The sequence below is a fragment of the Meleagris gallopavo genome, chromosome 3 (genome assembly GCF_000146605.3).
Source record: "Meleagris gallopavo isolate NT-WF06-2002-E0010 breed Aviagen turkey brand Nicholas breeding stock chromosome 3, Turkey_5.1, whole genome shotgun sequence".
NCBI lineage: Eukaryota > Metazoa > Chordata > Aves > Galliformes > Phasianidae > Meleagris > Meleagris gallopavo.
This window is the reverse complement of record NC_015013.2, coordinates 44,558,673-44,579,252: the sequence shown is the minus strand read 5'-3', so window position 1 is coordinate 44,579,252 and position 20,580 is coordinate 44,558,673. Positions and strand designations below refer to the sequence as shown.

Sequence of the window (20,580 nt, the reverse complement as noted above, 5' to 3'; positions counted from 1 at the left end):
CTCCTCCTCCTTCTCCTCCTCCTCCTCCTTCTCCTCCTCCTGCGCTCAATGGAACCAGCCTCCACCTCGATGCCCCGTAGAGCTTGGGGTCTGTCCGCAGCGCTCCTCCTGGGGGTGCTCCTTTTCCTTACGTGATATTTCTTTCATTTTTTTTCCCTATTTTTTCAGTTTCTTTTTTTTTCTTTCTCTTTTTTAACTTTGATTTGCCTGCTTCCCGCCCCAGGCTTCATCAGCCCAGCTGGCTGCACAAGAAAACTGCCACCTGGAACAACAAAATAAAACAGATCTGACATCACTGGGAATGAACCGGGGTCACTCCAAAAGTAATGCCTCCTATTTCTTTCCATGAAAACAACTACAGCTATGAAGAGCACAATAATACTATTTGATAGAGCAAATTCTCAGCTACAAAACTCTGTTTTTCAATATAGTCACTGCCATTAGCTATGCATTAGCTATGCATTTTTGCTAGTGATGAATAAGAGCCTCCATGCAACAGCATGTCAACATCTACAGTAGGAACTATTTCACAACTGCTGTGACCATGCCATTGCTATGAAGCAGTTGCCAATGAAGCCCAGCTTTCACTGTGCTCACATCCACTGTTTGGTTCCCATAAACGGAATACTGGTAGAAAGGTTCAACCTCTACTCCCATACCACCAACATTTGCCTCTGATGACGTAGGCCAACGTCATAAAATAAGAGGCATTACTTTTGGAACACCCTTCATATTTGACTTCTCTGGAAAGCTTTCCCCTATTTGCAACCTACTGTCGGTTTAAGTGCTGCAGGTTTAAAAGGGGCTGCTCTGAGGTTTTGCTGGTGTCCCTGGGTGAAGTGTGCTGAGTAAAGTGGGGGCTGAGATAGCAATGTTATAGAAAGCTAATAATGGTGTTATTAATGCAAATCAAAGTCCACTTAATCTTGGGCAACACACTGCAATTCCTCCCACTCACATGAGGTGAGTGCAGGCAGAATGCCTTTGTTGTGGCGGCAGTGCTGCAGGAAAACCTTTATCCCATCCCTGAAGGCATTCAAGGCCAGGCTGGATGTGGCTCTGGGCAGCCTGGTCTAGTGGTTAGCAACCCTGCACGTAGTAGGGAGATTGAAACTTGAAGATTATTATGGCCTTTTTCAGCTCAGGCCATTCTATGATTCTATGATTCTATGATCCCTACACAAGATGAGGAGAAAGCTATGGATAGTGACCCCATGCAGCACCATGTGAATCCTCAGTGCCCCTTCCTGGTGTGAGGCCTCACCTCAGCTCTGAGGTGCCCTGCGTGGTCCCCTGAAGCCTGGCTGCTTGGCTCTAATTCACTTACAAAAATAAAAAGGTTCTATTAAAGAAAAAAAAAGTCTTTGTGATTCTGGAGTGCAGATGGTATGTGCTGAACCATGTGCACGTCTGAGTTTTCTCTTCCGAATAACAGTAATTACCTGCTCAGGACTAATTGGCTCTGATATTAGTGTAGGTGGAAAGGAAAGAACTCTCAACATGCATCTGTGAAGCTAAGGTCAGCTAGAAATAACAGTCAGTCCACTCCCAGCTCGGCAGGTAGATGTGGATTCAGGCTTACACCTATCAGACAGCAGAGCCCAGCAGGACAGATGCAATGGGGCACCCTGCTCTTGTCAATGTGCTTAGGGATCAAGTCTGCAGCAGATACCACACCAGCATCACACAGCACTTACCCCGCTAATGAAGCATTCCAGCAGTGATGGCATCACTCTCAGAACCCCTTCAAAGAGCTCAGGATCTGTCCTGAGAACACCTTACTGAGGAACATCTCTCTTCTTGCAGACAGTCAGAAGAAGCAGTCTGTATGTGTAGGACAAGTAGCTAAATGTTTTGTGCACTTTGGCAGCACGCTTGCAGGTACTGATCACTCTTTTGTTTGGTTGTTGTTCTATTCGGTCATTCAGGTTCACTAAAGCAAGGATAAAGTATTTATTACTTTCAGTAACTGTACAGTTACTAAAGTGGTTGTTGCTGTTATTCTCGTGTTCGGGCGGTGATCAGTCGGTTTCCAAGGCTTACCGATCTCAAGGTACGAAACGCGGAGTTCGGATAACGGACCGCAGGGCTCAACTTCTGCGGGACCGCCGATCGGCTGCGAATCTGTGCAGCCGCAGTGCCACCTTTTGGCTAAATCGGCCTTTGTGTGAATCCCACGTCCCTTCCCACCGGCTCTGGGGAGGAACCCGCCTGCACGCACGTCGTTCGGATGGAGCCGCAGTCACCTGTCCTCCAGGCGTAGCTCTGCGGGATGGGTGAGCGGCTACACATAGGCTACACTCCGCGATGAGTGCACACACCTTCGCGAGTTCAGGTGTGGACGGGACCAGCAAGAGCATGAACCTGAAAATCAGAGCACTGTTAGCCAGAGTGGAACAATAAAGCCCAAGGCTCTGACTAAAATACACAAAATAGAAGTTGAAGTAATGAGAAAAGTGTCACTTGAGTGAAATGTACATAAAGCAACTTATTGATAGAGAACTGTGGAATTTATTTAGAATCATAGAATCACAGAATGGCTTGGGTTCAAAGGGACCTCAAAGCCCACCCACCCCACTCTGTGCCATGAGCAGGGCTGCCCCCCAGCAGCTCAGCTGTCCAGGGCCCCATCCAACCTGGCCTTGAGCGCCTCCAGGAATGGGGCATCACAGCTTCTCTGGGCAGCTGTGCCAGGGCCTCACTGCCCTCTGAGTAGAGAATTTCTTTGTAACATCTATCTCCCCTCTTAGTTTGAAACCATTCCCCCTCATCCTATCACTATTAGACCTTGTAAAAAGTTGGTCCCTCTCCTGCCCATAAGCTCTCCTCAAGTGCTAGAAGGTAACTGAGGGAAGTTCTACAAGTGACATCAACAGCAATTTGCATGCAAAACAGGAGGGCCTCTCCCCTGAGAAGTCGGTGAAAGCACACCGGGCCACATCATTTCCTTTCTCTCCACAAACCAGAGGACACTGCCAGGCCCTGTGAGTCATCTGGGCCCCAGCACATGTGCTCACAGTGACCTCCCCACCATTAGGTCCTTTCAAGCACCTACTGGGGTGAGAGCATTTCAGCTATCTCATTTCTTTGGCTGCTGGAATCATGAACTCATGGTGTCATTATAACATCCACAGTGTTGGGATAAAATAACAAGTGTTTGTATATACATGTACATACATAGGCTCATGCAGTTACCACAGGAAGCTCCATAAATGAGTACTAAGCTAACTGGAGAAATAAAGCTCACCTGTACAGGAAGAGGCAAGAGAAGTCACCAAAACCTTTTCAGGGAAGTCATGGCTGTACAAGGGCATTTTATATTTGTTATTTTTTTCAATACGAGGCTCCTACTTTGGGGACCTGTGGGGAAGGAGATGGCTTTAATATTTAAGGTGATTAACTGGTGTGCTTTGCCTATTGATCCTTGCTCTGTAAGGCTACAGGAAAACACGGTGCTCCTCCTACCTCTTCTAAAAGCCCTTCTGATGCTCAGCCCACCAGGAGCCATCCAGGGCAGCTTCTCAGCTTAGCCCACATCCAGCTCTGACTGGAGGAGGTATCCCTGCCTATTTCAGGGGGTTGGAACTAGATGATCTTAAACGTCCCTTCCAACCCAAACCATTCTATGATTGTATGATTCTATGACTAAAACTGACATTGTTCACTTCCAGCATGAACTCAGCTCAACTTCAAGACAGCATTCAAGTTTAGTTCTGGTTCAGTAAAAGTTTTTAAAAAATCACACAGTTCAACAGTGTTCTTGGTTCAGAATCAGTTTAACTCCCCTGCACCAGCAGTAGTTCTCAGCTAGTTCACGTTCTTAAATTATGAGCTTGTCTTGCCTTACAATAAAGAAATTCATTCCACTCCCATGTATGCTGAGTAGTTATCCTCAAAAATATTCATTGCCCCAGCAGAGCTCCCAGTTCCCTGGAAGCCTCCAAATTTCCCCATGCTGGATTAATCTTCCACTCACTCTCCCATAATTTCACCACCCATTTCAGTTGACTGGCCACAGGGTCTGCAGAAAGCTTTCTAAAATCAGATGCATTACTAAAGGTCTGGGCTTTTTTCCCTGCTGGCCTTTTCACTGTTCATGTCACCACGTCTGTCTAGATTTTTGTCTGGCACAGCAAAAATCTATTGATAGAAACCTTTGTATTTCAAATGCAAACAGTGACTGCCAGCCTTGTTCTGGAGGGTCACGCAGTCTGATCAGTCAGGAAGCAGACAAACATTATTAGCGTTACCTCAGAGCAATGTAAAACACCACAGAGAGCTCTGTCGCCAGCTGAGGCAGTCCTGGTTTGGTCACATTCTGTGGGACATCAAACCTGGCAGAACCCAAACGGTTCCTTGAGGCACCGTTAGCCCACAGCAAGAAATGAAAGCTGCTTCCAATGACTGAATGCTTCCAAATGTATCAGAAAGGAACCATTAAGAGCAGTACTCATAAGGAGTCATTAGGAAAATGGCATCGTCTCATGGTTGGTGCAGCAGATCAACAAACAACACTGAAAAAAATAAACTAGGAAAAAGAATTCTAACTCATTGTGCATGCTTACCTGCCTGCATGCAATTACATTTGAAATTGAAATAATTCTGAGAAAGATTGTGCAAATTCTGAAAGAACCATTTCTTAAACAGCAAACTATGAATTTTTCCGTGTGTGAGGAGTTCAAACATGAGAGGTACTCTCAAATAACAACCAGGCGTGGCACATAATTAAAACTGTCTGGTATGAATGCATAACTTGTTGAGATTCATTTTCGATTTGAGGAAATAGCAAGCAATAAACATCCAGTTGTCCTTGAATGGAAGTTAACCTTCAGGGTAATTGTTACATACATCTTCATTTCATGTGTACTTTAAGAAAACTTTAAAAGAAGACTGGAACCATAATGTAAAATACCATTGCTCTTGGTTATATTCTGTAAGTGAGGTTATTGGCTTGGCTGTAGCTAATTGTAAAGTGATAACTGTGGGATGCGCTGAAGCGGTTCCAAGACAGTCCTACGCAGATTGCTATAAACACACAGCTATGCAGCAGATCTGAGCAAGCTGGAACAAAAACACCAAGCATTACTCTGGACTCCTTCGGTAAAACTCTGCTCTGCTGTAATGGTGATGTGAGTTACATTTGGGGTGATAGCCAGGGAGAGCCAGTCCCTCACATCACAGGAGCACCATCACACTTTTTTACACTTTTGCTGGCTGCATCAGCTCAGAGCAACAAGAAATGAGGCTGAGAAGATCACAAAGCACACTGAACCAAAATCAGAATTCTCCATGGGGCAGTAGAGCAGCAAAATAATAGATTTATGACCCAAGCGAAAGAGCAGACATCGCTGCACACACCTGCATTTCAGCCAAAAGTCCTTCCTCCAGCTGAGCCTACGCCATCAAGGAAACCACTAACTCCTTCAGGTCCTTAGTTCAAATCCAGCTTGGGCGGACTGTGACTGAAATGCATCATCCCTGACAGCTGGGCAGTGGGCAGCCGTGTCCCCAAAGCTCCTTCCTTGCTCAATCAGGGCTGATTTCCTTGAATGCCAAGGAGGCATTTCCTTGAGATGCTGAAATGCCTCCAGCTTGATGGTCTGTTTTTTGTGTCCCTGCATCCCTTCCACCTTGTCACCCCTTGTCTTTCTGCAGAACCTGCTATGACAACACTCTTTCTCAGAAAGGACTGTAGAAGCATAGAATCATAGAATTTCCCACATTGGAAGGGACCCATAAGGATGGCTCTCGGCTCCACATAGGACCACCCAAAATCAGACTATGGCTGAAAGTGTTGTCCAGACACTGCTTGCACTCCAGCACTCAGGGCCATGCCCACTGCCCTGTGCAGCCCATTCCATGCCCACCCACTCTCTGGTGCAGCACCTGTCCCTAACCCCCAGCTGCCCTCCCCTGACACAGCTCCATGCCGTTCCCTCAGGCCCTGTCGCTGTCACGCAGAGCAGAACTCAGCGTTGCCACTCTTGCAGGGCAGCCCTCAGGAACCAAATGTAAAGCTGGGCTGGGACATAGGAGGCAGAAAGAGGATGAGAAGGGAAGGGGATGGCGAGAAACAGGAGAATAAGTTATCTGATGAGTAGCTTCAGGCAAAAGAGAGAAGTACCTGGTAGTGTTGCTCTGCGCAACAGTGTGTAGTTAAAAATAATTCTTTAAACTAAAATATTTGGATAGGGGTATCTGTCCCCAGAGCAACCAACAACATAAAAACAAGTAACAATAATTTTCCATTCCAATGACCAGTGATATATTTAGATAATAATGTCAGAAATTTAGTCCACTTTGAGGTGAAAGGTGAAAGTCATACGTGAGGCCCAACAGCTACAAGAGGAAAAAGTCACTAATTCACTTACAGGGTTTATTCCTGAGGTCAGAAAGACATTGGTGCAGGGATGAAAATTCAGCAGCTCTCACAAAGTCTGTAAGCACCAGCGGCAGGACTGCTGGTCACTCTTCCAGCCTTGGGGACCTGGGTGGACTACAGGTTCCAAGTCAAGGAGTAAAAGCTGGCAAATGGTAAGTCCACTGGCTAATGTGAGATAATCTTTAATGCCACTGTCATACATCTTCTTCGTGCACAAGAGGGTAAGCTTGTCTTAGAAAAACATTGCATTCATTCATAAGCAAAGAATGCAACTGGAAAAGAAATATAAAACTTATGTAATGCATGACTGGAGTGCAGAGGATTTTTTTAGCTGATCAAATGGCATAACCTCAGTAAAGACAAATATATCTGCATCCAAACTGTGGGGCTCTGGGCTTGGAGCTTGGAGCTCCTGGGTCTGGGTGCAAATACCCTATAACCATCTCATCAGTTTTCAGCCCTTCCTCTCCCTCAGCCTGTGCTATGGCTTAGGCAAAAGGACATCCAGGAGCGTCGCCTGGAAGAGAACAGCACTGCCTTCCTGTTACAAACAGCCAAGGAAAAGGGGATGTACCAGCAGTATAGCAATACCATGGGATCAAAACTTTTTGAAGGAATCCTTATTCAGATTTTTTATTTTAAAAACAAGCTCAGTTCTAAGCCTTCATTCAGAAACCAGTTTGATTCAGCATTGCACTGCAGACTGAACAATAAGAATGCAAAGAATCTAAAATAGATAATCCCATGGCCTCAGATTCATACTAAGATTCAGATGCCCAGGCAGTGCAAGCATGTGACCAGGGAAAACATTTTGTATCCCACACAGGCATCCCCAAACTGGTTTATAAAAAAAAAAAAAAAGGCAAAATTTAGATGCAGCACTATTTTTAGTGTTTTGTAGCCAGTGGAGGTTCCTTTCACTGCTTCTGAGTCTTTTGGATCATTTTATCCAGAGAAGTCAAACTTTCCGTTTGCGTTATAGGCAGAGCCTAAACAAAAAGCTTTGGATTCCATTCTTGGAATAGATATTTTATGCTAACTAATGAGGATTTGTACCCACCCTGGTAGCTTTTATTATTTTGTTACATTAACTTTGTATTTTTCTTTTCCAATTTTGTTTCTACTCTCAACATTTAAAAAAAAAAATCTGAAAGAAAATAATAGTAACAGCGCACTGTTGGGTCTGCCCAGTAAAAATAGAAAAGTGTATTTTAATATAGCAAGTACACTCAGTCTGTGAGTGCAGTCCATTACCATTCACACTGTGGTCAGGTCAGAGGAGCTCAAAGGGATCTGTGGCACTGGATTCAAATGTTGTTGTGCAGAGCTCTGCCTTTGTGGGAGTTAGAAACTAATTGCTCTTGGTTTTTCTTTCTTCCAAGGAGAAGTGTGCTGGCACATATGGCAGGTCCACTGAGTACCCACAAGCAGCATGAACTGCTGCAACCCAATTACAAGTCATTGCATCTGTCCTGCTCCTGAGGACTTTATATGGGAGTTTTCAGCTCCAAACCATGCACTCTGCATTGACACTAAGGCCAAAGCATTTGCACCACTGCACCTTCTGAGGCTTTCATGCCGCTGTGCAAACATCTGCCCACATGTTGGCTTGTTTGGTAATTGAAATGGGGCACCGATATGGATTAGATCTGCAATTAATCTAAGTAGGAATGCCCTATGGATATTTTCACCAGTCATCTTGGGAGCCCACTCTATAAAGTTAACAGCAGGCAGCAGACACCTCCAGAGGGCAATCCAGAGCATATAACCAGATGGCAGCTGGGCTCCTCTTTTGTGAGTGCTGGATTCTTCTCTGGCAGTGTTCATCTCACCCTCCACTAAGCCCTTAAAGCACAACCTGGGAGGTGACACTGAGCACCCTTCTTGGGTTACCTATCACAGGACCCTGTGGGCAGTAATCAGATATGGGTGGTTATTACAGCAGGCTGCCAGGATCTCCAGCTCCGATTCAGAATAGCATCTATTACCACAAGGTTTTCCAGCATTAGCAGTGACCTGATACTGGAATTTCCTAAGACTGCACATGGTCAGTCCCACTAAGGAATCTCATAATGTAATTTACATTCACTTCCTCTACTTGTTCAGAAAAATCCCAAATGATTATGAAGAACATAGTGACATTTTAACTAAAGATCTGTTCATATAATCATAGAATCGTTAAGACTGGAAAAAACCTCTAGAACCATTTAGTCCAACTGTCGGCCCACCACCACCATTCCCATTAACCCATGTCCCTAAGTACTGCATCTGCATTTTGTTTGAACACCTCCAGAGACGGTGACTCCACCACCTCCCTGGGCAGCCTGTTCCAGCGTCTCACCACTCTTTCTGAGAAAAAAATTTTACCAAACACCCAATCTGAATCTTCTCTGATTCTACTTACAGCCATTATCTCTCGTCCTCCTCTTTTTATAGTATTCTGTCCCTTTTCTTCAAGGGACAGGCAAAAGCAATTAAAATAAGAAAGTTCTTTTTGCTCTAATGTAAGAACCAGAGAGACAAAACAGAAAACACAGAGGATTGAATCAAATATCAAATTTTTCACCTGTCATTGTGTAATATATTTTTATTTCCATAAGGAGGAACATAACTGAGTATAAGGCTAAACCTTGTACCTTCTTAATTAAAAGCACTGGCTTTTGCAGCTAAAAGGATACAAAAGAGTAACCCAGTCTAAACAATGCCACTAGCCCATGGGACTCTGAAGCACAAGGAACCAAGATGAATGGGCTGGATGTGGGATTTGTCTTCGACGTTGAGTTTCTGTCTCCAGCACTATGGTGAGGAACATGACTCACCCACACTGAGTACAAAATGAAAATGAGTCCCTTCAAATTTCACAGCAGATAGAAACAGATCTATTTCATCATTTCTGGGATGAGGCTAGAAGATCTGTACTTTGCCCTAAGATGAGGGTGTTCTTAACTCCTCACATCTCTTATACACTTGCAAGAATGTCCGAGAAGGAAGTCATGGCCCTTTTTCCAACCCCTTCTATGTATTTGCAAAATACTTACAAACAGCTTTGCATGGTCACGTTCCAGGCTGTCCTCTTCTCACTCTCTCCCATGGCCTTTTCAAAGTGGATTCTCTTTCTGTGCAGAGCACAGAACCAAAACCTACGGAGGAGAAGAACCCTTTGGGATCAGATTTTTCAGTAAACATATGAAGCATGCCTATTTGCAAATGAAGGGAGAGGACGGTGTTGACTTTGGGCAGATATCTCTGAGCATCCCTTCTCCTCCCTCATGCACTCAGATGCAGATCTGCAGCTAACACCCACCCAATCATCATGCCAGCCATCAAGGTGCGAGTGTAGCATATCAGAAGGAGAAGTATCTTCAAGCCAGGGTCCAAATCCCATACAAAAAGTTCAAGGTCCCCGTCCGCACTGAGCTGCTGGAACAAGGCACAGAAGCTGGTGGCTTGATCAGCAGTCATACTGTACAGCTGTGCTTGTAGCAGGGCTGCAAAGCAGTAAAAGCTACATTTATACACTTGCAGCACTCTTACTCAGAGCATCTAGTCAAGATCACAACAGAAGAATGGTTTTGTCTTGACATCACTGGCAATTCTAAAATTGAAAAGGGTTTGTTGTTTTTCTCCCTACCTTAGAGAATTATTCCCAATATTTTTAAGTAACTGTCATTTCCTGTTAAATAATGTTTATGATGGCAGGCTCTCAATCTTTCTGGTTTTGCTGGGTATTTTTTTTCACAGGGTTATTATTTATTGTAGCTACTCTTTGCTCTCTTTTTTTGACTCTAAGCAGGACTGCCCTATGCCTTTCCAAACTGCACAGATTTTATAGCTGAAGTGACTTTAAGCCGCTCTACCTAAATGGATACTGAAACTGGCATCAGACTTTGGTGTCTGTTTTAAAAAGATTGAAATGTGAACATAAAAGGAAAAGTACTCCATCCCTTTCCATGCTCTAATTTTCAACCCCTCCAAAAAAGACCGCTCAAAAAGACCAAGAATTAAAGCAGGTCCATGCTGTGCACAGGCTTGTTTAAATAGACAGTCTCTGTGAAACCACGCTAGCTCTGAGGCTTTTTTCTTAGATCTTCCTATGGCTATCCCACATGCTGATCACTTCAGGGCCATGCAGATGGATAGTGTTCAAGTCACACAACTTTCACAATCAAATTATATACATATATATATTGATTCTGAGCACACTGGCACTGCTTCAAAGATTCCTGTCACCACATGCCTTTAGTTCCACCTCTACCTCTTGTCTTCTAGATGAAGCTGCTGCTCATGTAGAAGATGTAAAGGAATCATACAACAACGTAATTCAGATTTAGATCTAAATTTGCCAGAAGAAACTTGTATCAGGTTAATCCTGACCTGAAACCAGTGGGCTAGACTAATATATTTCTGAGAATAAGGAGCTCCTTCCTCATTTGGGAATCTTCTGGGTTGTGAAAGCATCAAGAAGACATTATTTGACCTGTTTGCACTCCTCATTAGTAAAGCACTTTCCAATGGCCGCAGAAAATTGTCAGAATCACCTGTTGTGGCAAAGTGTGTGCAATTCGTTAAAGCAGTTTGTGGTCACCACAAGGAAATCCCATGTCAACAATGACTTCAGGGAACAGGTTATTGCTCAAATAGATGAAAGAAAGGAATGGAAGACTCAGGTTCCGCTCTTTCCTCAGGAGATTAAAAATTCACTAAAAGGATATTGTGACCAGCAATCTACTGGGGCCGAGATAGTGCTACTCATGCACGTTGGGTCATGAAAGGTGTTGACAACATCTCCTCAGAAAGTGGAGTCAGGGAGAACATAAGTATAATATTTGGCTAGGATTTTACTAGGAAACGCAGATACAGCAGGCAGCATTCTCCCACCTTCCCTCTGCTCTCTCTCACAGACACTTCCTTTGTCTGTACCAGCCAGGTTAATAACAGTATATTGTTTTTCATTCCACTTCTCTTCCCTTTGGGCTTTCTATGCTTCTGGTCATGGAGAAGACAGTAAATAAGCCTTTTTAATTATATAGACTGTCAGAATTTCTCCACACTCACCCCATTTATTAGATACTTTTTTTGTACTTCAAATTTATTTTTAACCCTCTTCCATTAAACTTAGCATTTTTCAGTTTGTGTCTGCACGTACCAATAGAAAAGAACACAACCTGTTCCCTACAGAAACCCAGAAACAATTCTTGCAAGACACATTTTACGAGAATGTCTCTTTTTTTCCTTTCTGTAGCAGAACTGATATTCCTACAGACATGAGAAATGGTCCAGAAGGGCAGACATTCAGCCTTACCTTCCTGCTGTGCAAAATATTGTAGTTTTCACATCAAAGAACAAAAAGGGTTACTTATCAGATGACTTTCACAGAAGTAGAAAATCTATTTCTTACTTTCCAACTGGACTTAAAATGTCAGCAAGTTTAAATGGTTGATATTCTACAGACCAAATTCTGAGCACAGAGGTTAAACATAATTTGGTATATTAGCTTCCAGACTAGCATTATTTAGCTTTTTGAACTGAGTTGAATTGGTGCTGAAATGTGTGTGGCTGTGACTGAAGGAAAACAGCACGCAATACTTGTCTTGTGGCATTCTAAACACAGGGGGTGGAGTCAAACAGCATAAATGAGTACGACAGCTTTTGCACTAAACAGGAAGTAAATTCCTTATTTTTAAGCATAGTGGGACTCAGATAGGGAAGGTCAAATAGCAGATCTCTTCTAGATGTATATACTTGCATATTTTCATTTATTTCATCCACTTTCTAGTCTACTCCCTCTGTGCATATCTATCCCTGAAACCACCTCTTCTCCTTTGAGCTGGTATGCTGCCTGAGACTCATTCCTCCCTGTTTCACTGTCATCTACAGAGACCTGGGAACACAAAAAAATCATGCGCTACATGAGATTTCTTGCAGTGCAGCTGGCTACCCAATAGCTTCTCCCCCAAGTAGGGCTGCCTGTCAAGGTTACATGTGAGCAGAGATACCTTACACCTTGACATTAAGATGCCTTGCCTATACTAATCCTTGGTAAGTGACTTAATAGTTTAAGTTCTGCTTGCTTTGCTAAGATTAAATCTTAGATTGATTGTGCACATATAATTCCTCAGGCCTAAACTATTGACCAAGTGTGAAACTAGGATTGGATTCAGCTGCACCTAATCTCTTTATCTCTGTGCTTCAAGGAGTTTAGAAAGCAAAGAGGTCTGCTCTGAACCCCTGTCTCATTAGGAGGGTCTTCCAGATGAGTGTGCTTAGCCCTACCCTCTCCACTGTAAATAATTATATGTATCCAGTCACTTTGAATCTTGTAAAGTCACTCTATTCTTTGTTAAATCATCAGGTTATATCTACATTATATCAATATATATATTTCCTGCTTCTCTCTCATGAGTGAACCATATAGTTTTTGTGTATAGTTTCCATCTGTAATGCCATATAAACAAAGCAAACAGTGGAGAGAAGTCATTATCAAATGAAGATATCCAGTGGTTTACAATTCAGCTCATTCAAGCATCTTGGCCACTGAGAAAAAAGTAGTATTTTGTATGCAAGAAAAGTATTGGAGAATGAAAAATTTTTAATGCTTTTCAGTAGTGTGAAAGGGCAGCTTTATTCCTTTGGGGAAAAATATGTTTTTCTAAAATCCTGAAAATATAAATATTCTGTTGAAATATATACTTTTCTTGTATGTATACATGCAGATCATCTGAGAAAGCAATAACCTCTCCATACCTTTTTAAATTCACCTAATAAAATGAGAGCTTAGTGCTGCCAGCAGTAGGTAGGCTAACTATCTAACAACTGTATTCAGACTCAAAGACAATTTCCTGGTGCCTCTCTCCTACTCCAGGAGAGGCCATCTGGGTATGGAGCCAAGGGCCCTTCTCCCCTCCAGAAACTCAACTTGCAAAGTTGAGACTGATTCCGCTCCTATCTTCTGTCAGCACTTCTGCCTGTATCCAGTAAAACACTGTTTTTGGCTAAAAGCAGGAGGTGATGTAGCTGAAAGCACCAGCCTAACCACCCCCCCCCCCCATGGCCATGGTGTGCTTTTTTTCCTGCACATTGCTCCCTAAAACTTCAGATAGGCATAACAGAATGAGAGAAAGAGGGCTGCGAGTGCTTTTTGTAATTACTTGTGAGACTGCTTTGGTCTCCTGATCAGTAACTAAAAATGAACTTATTACATGTGGTTCATGTATTGACCATTTTAACAAAACAAGGAGGTGCACTTGATTCCCCTGACCTGCAGTAGAAGTCCTCATTGTGCTGCTCCCAGCTTTGCTGTGCTCCCACGAGGCAGCTTCCTACTCAGCCCTTCCACAGAAAGGGCTGCTTAGTGGGGTGACAGACTGGGCTAAGCAGTGGGCTAAGCACTGGCTTCCCTTCCCAGAAGCTGTGATCCAGAAACTATGGGCTGACAGTAGTGGGAGAGGAGATAACAGCCTGGCTGTGATAACAAGAAGGGACAAACTACCAATGAAACTGGAAAAACCCCTGAGCATCGCTTCTAATGTCACAAGGGTGACAACAGCAATCCTCATTCAGAGATAGGCCTGAACACGAGGAGCTGCACACAAGGAATCTCTTCAAGGTTGATAGCTGCCCTCCTCTTCAGACTTGTCCATTTCCTCTGAGGCCCAGGCACCTGCCATCACCACAGCCAGCCAGCACTGTGGCTGCTGAACACGATTAACATGGTTATTGTTGTGTCCATTGGAGCAGACTATAGAGAACTCCCTGAATTTTTTGGCTTTAGGCCCAGCCTCTTGGTGGAGGAGGAGGAGAATGGTGATAAGTAAAATATCTTGGAAACCAACCGGCTCAATAAGAAGAGCCTTGTAAGAGGCAGAGAAGAGCTTATGCTCATTGCTGGATTTCCTCCCTCTGCTGAATAATTTGACTGCAGAGCCCTCCCTGCATGGTCAGGAATGGAATGCCGACACTGCACTGCCCAGCAGCTTTGGGCCAGCTAGCCCAAGCCCCAGCCCTCCCTGGTTAATAAGGATGTCGGAGGCCTGTTGCTGTCCACAGCCATTTTTAGAACAGAGCTCTGGTCAGTGCCAGGGCAACCCATCTGGGCTGTCAGCAGGCAAGGAGATAACGTGGCCCAACGCCTTGCTGTTGTGGCATACACATGGATTTCTGTGGTGTGCACAAGTTCTTAGTGTGGGGAATATTAGGAATGAACACAACAATATGTTTGTGCTGAATCCCCATCTGAAAACAGGCTTTAAAAACGAGTCAGCTGCACTGGGGATTTAGCTGTCATAGTTTCCTATTACATAAAAAAATATGGATACAGAAACAGCTTTGAGGCTTTTACTCCCCTTTTTTCATTTTTTATATCCTCAGGAAAGCAACAAAACCCCCAAAAGGTAGAATTTTAGAACCAAAAATTTAAAAAAGTTGCCTTCAGGTGTTATTATATCTATACATTTCACGTGGCAAAAATTTGGCAGGTGCTCACTTTGGGGAATTGGTCATCTTCATATGGGTGGTGACACCCAGAGTACATTTAGGGCATCTATCGAGTCCTACTACTATAGGACTACATGAATGTGTGTGAAGAGTAGTGAGGTAGTGAAACCTGTCTATACTGAGATGCACGGGGGTAAAACAAAATAATACTCAAAGCCTGAAGGTGAATCGATGCAGTCACCATAATAATCTGTGATCATGTTTGGCCATTCTGGTAACCCATCTTAACTATTAGAAGCTTTCCTGGATCTGTTACAATACAGACAATCTGATGTGATTGTTCCTGAGGAGCTACACAGTAGGAAGGTAAGCACTCTTTCAATAAGTTCCAACAACCTCTAGTTATGCCAATTATTAAGCTGAATCAATATGAATTAAGGACTGCCATCTCAATTCAGTCAATGCAAAGATGCGTACTAACTCTGTCTCTGCAGAACAACTTTGGTAGCTATGTTGAGGAAGTTTATGTCATTCTTAGAGCACTCTACATCCTGAAATTCCCTAAGTTCAGCATCTCTTTTGAACTCACAAACTGTAACTGAAACCAACAAAAAGCTCTATTAAATATTATCCTTACCTAATTGAATATATTAGTTGTACACAGCAATTATGTTCTCCTTTCTACAGTACAGTAAAGCACTTACGGTACAATAAAATCTACCACACAGTGCTCAAAAGCCCAGTGTGTTGAGCAATTCAGTTTTTAGTGTTTTGTGTAGGTTAGGAATTGATTTTAACTGCCTGGCATAAATCATACAGTCCTACTGTTCAGACCTTCGCAGACAGGGCTGGTCTTAAAACCTGCAGAACAAAAAGAAGCAAATATCTGAAAACTTACTTTTGAGGAAGAAAGATGTGTTCTGAATTCAATTAAAATTTAAGGAATGTTGTGCACTTTAGTCCATAGAATTATCACAATATTACAAGCACAAAAGTAAATAAAACTTTGTACATCACTAAACCTCAGCACAAATGCAACTGTTTAAAGAAGCGAAGCTTGATAAACCACATGAAATTTAAAGCAAATTTGCAGTAGAGAGAAACATCTGCCTACACATCTATTATCCACTCTCTACCTATTACACCCAGAAATATTTGCATTCATTTTGCACATTTGGCTTTATAAAGCATGTAAGATGGATGCATTCTCTCATGAAGTTTGGCTCCATTTGTAGATTTTCTGTGCCAACATAGTTTTATCATTTGTCTATGCAGTAACTTAAATAAAGCAAAAACAAATTCTCAAATCAAACCAAAACATTGAGTCATACATTAAAAAAAAAGTGCATAAGATTCATGTAACACTGAAAATGTACAGCATTATTGCTCTGTTAAGCTTTATTCTTCAAATTTTGACCTCCAGAAAAATATCCATCATTTTAAAGGGTGTAGTTGAAAAGGAAACAGTCTGCACAGGATTGTGAGCCACCATCTAACTCATGCATTAAAGGTGATAGATACATTTCTTACTCTATACTAACACAGCAATTCCTGAGAAATGAGTAGATTAAGGGAAAGAGCTTCACAACTTGTGTCTTTGAACATCTAGATCCCAAAATCAAGTCTATTCAGTACTGATTTGTCTTTGTAAAAATATCAGTCTTGACATTTGCAGGTTTAAGCTATCTCAGCATTGCTGCATTTTGATATGAAGAAGTAGAAGGCATGCATTCTGATACCACAGAAATTCAGTTCAACATAAGAATCTAAAGCAACATTTACTCTGATAGACATCTTATGTTTGATTTAGTTATCAGACTTCAAAGTTACTAAAGGTTCAATACCTATTTTTTGTAAATAGAAGAAATAATATTCAGTTAAAAAAGTGAAATAACTTGCAGAGAAAAATGAAAAAATCATTTATATGTAATTAATTCCACAAATTCACCACTTCTCAAAATGTTTAATTATTGCTCTCAGCGTTTTTTAAGACCTTTTGTTTTCATTATCAGGCTATCTGCTTCACATTTATCAAGTCTGAAAGGCTAGAGCATCATTTTTAAAACCACATTATAGAAGGGAAAGCTAACCACCACACACAGTCTAGATTTTAAAGTTCACAGTGCTGTTATAAAGGTCATGGTGATACTCAGTGAAAATTGAATCATACAGCAGTCGATACAAAAAAACATATTGTCTTCCTTCAATAAGGAGCTTTCAATGCAGTGCCAGTTTATTTACCATCAAACTCTGCAAAGTCAGCAAGCTAATAAAGAATTTAGGATTTATTGGTCCTTTAATTCAGCATAGAAAAACTAGCCAGAAACTGACAGACTAATAGGCCAATTATCTGAGGAATATTTTGTTTATTTGGCAGAAATTACAAGGAGATGCATAATAAAAATACCTTCAGTAACCAATTTATTTCTACGTTAAAATAAACCTATTCACGACTACTGTGTTACAGAAAATACCATTAAAATGTTCAAAGTTCTTCCCTGATGCCAAACAAAAACACTTAACCAGGGCAATATACAATATTAATATTGTTTTATGGTCAATTTATGTCTAGACACAAGCAATAAGAGGTGGAAGGATACTACAAAAAATTACAGCTTCTATACAGGAAACAGGAACAAAGCCCCAAAGGACTGCATTTGAGTTTGCCTTATTCCAGATTTAGAAATTATTATTTTTTCCTTATTAGGTATGGCTCTAAAATATTAGCTGTTTTCTTTGCACGAATGAGCCGTGGACACAGAATAGTCTGACAGATTTTTTAATTAAAAATTTTCAAATAAAATTTTGCTTCATTTTAATTAGAAAGTGCAACTTAATTGTACTGCACTTCACACTGCAAAACAAACGAACTTCATGAAGCTAACCAGAAGTGTTCATGTATCCTGATTGATTAACATAATGTAAAAGACCACAGGCAACATATAACTGAGAAGTTTAAGTTTTTCTCAAAGTTAAAGAAATGCAGGCTACAAAGTCTATAAAGGAGTTAAAATTGTGATATCCTCACATTTTCTGATTCTGTGGACTTCGCTAAGAGTCATGAAATAAACCACAAGCCCTTTTTCTCACATATTTATTTTTTGGAACATTTATGCATTAATAATCATTAATTAGGCACAATGGTACTCTCTCCCTTATGAAAGAAAATAATAAATTCCCAATAAAAATTTCACATATAATGAACCCAATACATTATCTCCTGTGAGCATTGACATTACTAAAAATAATATAGATAAGGAGGTAGTAGCTGCACAATCTCCTTAGTAGGTCATGGGAAAAATGTTGTTACAAAACAATACTTCATTCTCAGGATTTTCTGAAATGACCAGTGACTCTGAATGCCCTAATTTGGAGCATTTATCACTATTTCGGCTAAGAGTTTTGATTGTTAGATAATGTCTTCTTTATTTCCTAAAACTATAGATTCTTCAAGATTATAGAAGCTGGACATTCTTGTACTAAGACACATGCATTGCTTTTCAAGATCCCATCTTAAAGATTTCAGTTTGAGTTGTGAGAAGAAAGAAAAAATCATAAACTAATTCTAGTGGCCACTACACAATTCTTAGACCTAGCTTGTTCCCATGAACAAGATCACAGGAAATCAAAATATTTTGTTTATAGAAGATTGTCACACAGTGAATTATCTTTTTATTATTATTATTATTATTATTTTAATGTTACCTATTTTCCTCTAAGAACTCAAATTTTGGGTAAGTTGAATTCATGGCTGAGATACAGAATAACCTGTGCAATTCTGTTTGGCTTGAGAAGTTGCTGTTTCACTCAAGAATAGTGTCTGCTTAAAGAAAATATAAATTAAAAGTAGCACACAGACCTAAAGTAAATGTTAATATTAAATTTATCTGATTTTCACAGTGGAATTTTCAAGTTAATGGAAAAAAAATGTAAGCAGACAGGGAACTAGTTAATGGAGAAGTTTAAAAGAATTATCCTTGTGGTTTAAAAATGGATTGATTTATCCATTTATTGACTCATAATTGTACAAATAATGCACAGAAAATCCTCCTGATATAGTGATTCCACATTAAAGCAGTGGTTTGACAGCTCAATCATCTGCTTTAATGTGCCTGCAATAAAGTCAATTGTTGGGGAGGAAACAAAGGCACACTGAATAATCCACAGGACACTTCAGAGGTGGGAAAAATAATTTATGGGTCTTCACTTGTCACTGAGGCAAATATCTTATGTCCATGGGTCACACAACTGCTTAGGTTGGAGAAACCTTATGAGATTATCTAGTCCAACCCCCAGGACCACCCACGGCCAAATCTGATATGGGCTATTAAGCCAGATGTTAAAACTGCCATCAATACAGCAGAACAGGGAGGAAGACAGGAATTTCCAAAAATGTATATATATTTTATATGGTGTTATGTTTTCAGACTGAAAGTACAGTGCTAAAACAAGTATTATTCACTTGGAAAAAGCAAAGCATAAAACAAAAAAGATTTCACAATTATGTCATACTCGTGCTAAATACAAAAGTGGATACTCTTCCTTTGACTTCCACATCCTTCCTTGTACGTACAGATGCTAATGTTACCTAAGGAGCTGATTTTAAGCGTTCTATTGTTGGATGTGATCTGGCTCAGAGATGGTACACCATTTCTCCCCCATTCAGTGATCCCATTCACCTTGTACAGTTCACAGTATTGTAGTTCCACTTGCTGGAGTGGCTGAGAGTACACTGCAAGGAAATATATTGGACTGGACATAAACATAGAAATAAGAGTTATTTTCTTGAGAAGCAGTAGAAACACAATGAAATAAGATGGAAGTATTCCTTAATGTATACAAAACTTCCTGTTATTATACTAATCCACTGAGTCTTTGGGATTCCACAATTTATGAATGTGATGATTCACAAACATAGGTAGAATCACCAAGAAAAATCAACACAAGATTTAAACCTTTAAATGAGGGTACTGAGCAATTTTTCATAAAAAATAGTCATCAGTGAGGGGGGATAGGAAACGGGGCTGGCATGCGCAGCTTCAGTATGCCAAAAGTTTCAATAAACAGACTTTTCAGTAAGCACTGGCTCCAGAAAGGAACTTTTATGGAGCAAGGAAATGGTGTAGATGCTGTAACCACTGAATGGCTGAAATCATATGTTTTCGAAGGAAAGACTCTACAGAGGGGAAATGAAATGATAGGGATGCCTCTCACTGATGCATTTCTATGTGCAAACATTTAATGATGAGTCCATGAGAAAATACGTTACAAAGAGACATGTAAGGGATTTAAGCAGTTTCTCCCCTGGTGTATGGTGGGCAGTTCTGCCTTTGCCCAGTGGTAGGTGAAAACAGAGCCCAGTCCTGCAAAAGCTTGCCACTAGTAAGGGCGGACCGCTCAGCTCTATGTCACTCCTCCATGCTTGGGAGGAAGGGAACTGTGGGACCACTGCCAAATGAGAGCTGTCCTCAGCAATGTGGCTACTGTCATGGCTAGAAACCAGGCAGGGTCTTGGCAAGTTGCCCCATGCTACTCCATCTCAAGTGCCGCATATAAAAGGGGTATTTTTTTTAACCAGGGAAAGATCAGCACTACCCATGTGCTTAATGAACCCCTGATTCCTTCAAAGAGGCTGTTGACACAGCTGCCAATTAGCTCCATTTGTGATGCACACAAATGACTACAAAGTCTTTTCACAGGCCAAACAGCACGTGGCCTTTCACTCATTACTGTCATAGGTTAAATTAAAACTGGTGACGGGGAAC

At 41.4% G+C, this 20,580-nt stretch overlaps 1 long non-coding RNA gene across 1 annotated transcript; it reads right to left on the bottom strand.

The window, feature by feature from the left end:
* Positions 1 to 10: 10 nt before the first annotated feature.
* On the bottom strand, positions 11 to 2,363 carry LOC116216505. The gene is made up of 3 exons (XR_004159383.1): positions 2,044 to 2,363; positions 1,698 to 1,933; positions 11 to 262 (listed from the first exon to the last, which is right to left on the bottom strand). It is a non-coding gene; the product is annotated as an uncharacterized LOC116216505 (long non-coding RNA).
* Positions 2,364 to 20,580: the final 18,217 nt, after the last annotated feature.